The sequence below is a fragment of the Penaeus japonicus genome, unplaced genomic scaffold (assembly GCF_977035675.1).
Source record: "Penaeus japonicus unplaced genomic scaffold, GWHDUDI00000001_assembly GWHDUDI00000016, whole genome shotgun sequence".
NCBI lineage: Eukaryota > Metazoa > Arthropoda > Malacostraca > Decapoda > Penaeidae > Penaeus > Penaeus japonicus.
In genome coordinates this window covers 24,604,630-24,609,199 of record NW_028234418.1, presented here as the reverse complement: position 1 = coordinate 24,609,199, position 4,570 = coordinate 24,604,630, and positions in this window count along the sequence as shown.

Sequence of the window (4,570 nt, the reverse complement as noted above, 5' to 3'; positions counted from 1 at the left end):
CTAATACTGTTCTATCAACGTCTGCTTGATGTTGGTACAACTCGCGGCAGTATTCTTTCCATCTAGCTGTCACTTCGGTGTTATTTGTTAACAGCTGACCGGTTTTATCTTCTATTACATTTGTTCTTCCTGTCTTCTCCTTTGTTAAGCTCTTGATTACACTGTAGGCTTTTCTAGAATTGTTTACTGCTAAGCTTTGTTCAATATCCTCAGCTTGTTTTTCAACCCAATTATCTTTTGCTTTGATGATAGCTCTTTTTACCTCCTTGTTTGCCTTTCTATACTAGCCCAGACTTTCATTGTTGGTAAATCTATCTTTCTTTAGTTTTCTTCTTTCGTCACACTTTTGTAGGATTTCTGGTGTTATCCATGGTCTTTTAATTGATTTGGCTTTTCCTAAAATCTCATTTGCTGTGTTGAAAGTTATGTCAGTAAACTGGTCACAGAGCTGCTGTGGTTCTTCATTTGTGAGCAACAAGAGTGGTGCAAATCTCCCCGCCAGTTCACTTCTATACTTTTCTGCTACTTCCCTGTCTTTCAGCTTTTCCAAGTCAAACTTTGTGCGTCTCTGCGAAACCTTCTTCTCTTTAGAGAGTCGTATTCTGAATGTCATCATAACTGGGTCGTGATCACTACCAATATCCGGTTTTTTGAAAGTTCTCGTTTTGGGTCTGTTTATTCCAGTTTGGAATCTTCTATCCACAAGAATATAATCTATTTGATTATGTGTTTCTCCATCTGGTGAATGCCACGTTGTTCTTCTCGATAGTTTATGATTATGGAGAGTATTAGCCACAACTAAGTGATGTCTTTTGGCAAAATCTAGTAGCATAATACCTCTTTCATTTCTTGTTCCTACTCCAAAATCTCCAATAGTTCCTTCCCATCCAGTGCTTTCCTTATATCCGATCTTAGCATTCCAATCCCCTTGTATTATAAGAATATCTTTCTTTGCTTTCTCTTTGATGGTTTGTTCTAGATCTTGGTAGAACCGTTCAATCTCTTCGTCCTCGCTGTCTGATGTTGGTGCATATATCTGAATGATTGTCATGTTGCGGGGCTTTCCTTTTAGTCTAATTGCAATTATTCTGTCAGATACAGGTGTACATTCGATCAATGACTTTGCTGTTTCTTTTTCAACCAGCACTCCTACGCCTCTTACATGTTTTTTTCTCGGCACCGCTGTACCACAACTTGTGTCCATCTTCTGTGCTCGTTTCTCCAATGCCAGTCCATCTAAGTTCTGAAACTCCCAAAACATTCCAAGAGATGGTAGAGATCTCATTTACCAACACTTCTAGTTTTCCCTCATCTTTTAGTGATCTTACGTTCCAAGTGCCAATGTATATGTTCTTTTTCGCCAGCTGTTGTTCTTTCTCAGTTTGCCCATCAGTAGTCCACTTAACACCGCCACCCCTGTGAGCATCAAGTGGCGGCGCGGCCGTTTTTATCCTGGGCCCCGACCGATCCAGTATGGAAATGGGTTTGGTTGTCATTGTCATGGGTGATTCTCCGGCAATTTTCGAATAGTAGTGCCGATCTCCTCTCCATTAGCGCAGTACAGGGGCCAGACACAGGTTTGCTGGAACTGCCCCCTGCTTTTCTGTAGCAGCCGTTGGCCATTATCTCTTCCGCCTACTACAGATACTAGTGCAGCCGCTGGCCAACACTAGGTCGCAGTACAGGGAACTTGCATCACTGCTGCCTAATGCAAGGTGTGGATGGCCGTTTGCTCTCTTTGAGCTCCTCCGCCCTTTGACAGGTTTTCTTTTTAGTCCTGCTGGGTGTCCACACACCCTCCCATAAGATAAGATTCAGCAAGCTGATCTTATCAGATGGGGGAGCCGATTTAGTCGCCGACCACCCGACCATGAAACAGGTAGTACTGGTTTACATGTTCACCAGTAGCAGGTTTCTTTGACCTGACCTGACATATATATATATATATATATATATATATATATATATATATATATATATATATATATATATATATATACACACACATATAGAAGCATATACATAGATATATAGTGTTGTGTTCCATCTTAAGTCAAAATTTATGGGTTGAATAAGTTGTGTCAATATATAATTTCATTTCACATACCCAAGTAATAAATTAAAAAGTTGCACGAACGATGAATGAGAAAAATAAGTTAAAATCAGTTAACTTCAGTAAGAGCCGGGATTTACTCAGATTTTCATCTTAAAATTTCGGTATCTTCCCACTTAATGAAAAAAAAAAAAAAATCCCAAGATAAAATCAATAGTTCTATCTCCATCATGTAAAGATGAAATGGCAAAGAAAAAAAATATATAGTCGAAAACATGTCCTTCACCACCACTACAAAAACACACATAGGTCGTACCAACTACTATGCATGCTCTTAACACACCGTTATAATAACTAACTATGCCCGATAGTTAACACGGGAAACTCATACCCAAAGTAGTCATCAGCTCATCATTTTCTCACGTTGAGAGACAGCCATCTATACACTTTAATGGTGGTATATTAGGCGAGCGGAGGTATGTGACAAAAAAGGAGGTACAGTAGTAGAGAAGTCAGGGACATGCAAGGATTATCAATTAAACCAGCCGAGTCCGCCTTTGGCTAAATGTTTTCTCTTGAGTCGTGACCAAAACCTTTGAAGCAGCAATCCAAAGCAATAACAATTCACACACAAATCACTTTACTATAATCTAATTTAGATGTTCACATTATAGAATGATATTATATGTACTGTATTAATTTATATTTCCATTCATGCACACATAAATTCGGTGTGTTTTGATATCCCTCAACAACCGGATTAGAGTAAATCAGCATAATTCAATATTTCTAGAATGAATGAGTCCTAGTTTGGATGCTGAGGGCAGACTGACTGGTTTCTCTAATTACAGGAATCGTTACGATTATGCATTTAATTATGACCAACAAATTTCCAACAGCTAACAAAGTCAAGTACGAGTGCAAATATTTTCTTTGTATTAAAAAAGGTTTTGCATCATTTCAGAAGAAAAAAATAAATCAAATTATGGACAGTTGCAGGCAATTAAGTTGAGGTGGTTATCCAGATGTTCGTTTTCTTATATATTTATTTGCAAATAAATAAGACAATATCTGGCCACGAACCTCCCCGGCGGAGAATTGAACCCCGGTGTCCCGCGTGTCAGGCAGGGATAACAAACTATACTAACTAGATATTAGTATCAACAATTGCTAATGTTCTGGTATTGATGATCATTCCAGTAGTGTCCTCTCTTGCACTTTGTTTCTTTCCAATTACTGTTCATTACCTTGTTTTGCCTAAATACCACACACACACATACATACATACAAACACACACATAAACAAACAAATACATACATACGATATATGTTTATATTTGCATATATATATATATATATATATATATATATATATATATATATATATATATATATTCATATATACATATATATGTATTTATATATATATATGTATATATATATATATATAAATATATATATATATATATATATATATATATATACCTATATAAATATATTATATATATATACATATATATTATCTATACATATATATACATATATATGTATATATATGTATATATATGTACAAATATATATATATATATATATATATATATATATATGTATATATATACATACATACATATATATATATATATATATATATATATATATATATATATATATATATATATAAATATATATATATGTGTGTGTGTGTGTGTGTGTTTATGTTTGAAAGCATATATTCGGTTTTATTGATTTAAGGCTGCATATTCTAGATAGATGGACAGAGAAATAGATCAACAGATAGATGACAGTTTATTCCCTAAAGTCCGGGTGAATTATAAGCGACTAATGTCTTTCTTATGAGGATATATAATGTCTGTGAATATTTCCATTTCTGATATATATTAAATAAATATATATGTATATATTATATATAAATATATGATATATTTCATGTATATATATATATATATATTTATATATATATATATATATATATATAAATATATATATGTAAAAAAAAAAAAAAAAAAAAAAAAAAAAAATATATATATATATATATATATATATATATATATATATTTATATGTGTATATATATGTATATGTATGTATATTTATATATATATACATGTATATATGTTTATATATATATATATATATATATATATATAAATATATATATATATATATATATGTGTGTGTGTGTGTGTGTGTGTGTGTGTGTATGTGTGTATATATGTATATATATATATATATATATATATATATATATATATATATATATATATACATATATATATATATTACTCCACGTGTGTACACAACGGGCGAAACGAAGCTCCTCTGTTAAACCTCTTTATCTCGTGATTAAGAACCCCGTACACGCCGCGAATAGCAATATAAGTGAAGTAAGCAATCCTGAACGCTGTGGTGATATATATATTTGTGCATATCATACCTGGACTTGTATTTTTTCGAAGAAATAATACATGCCCTCAGGCGATTCCTGTTCGAGTTTTCT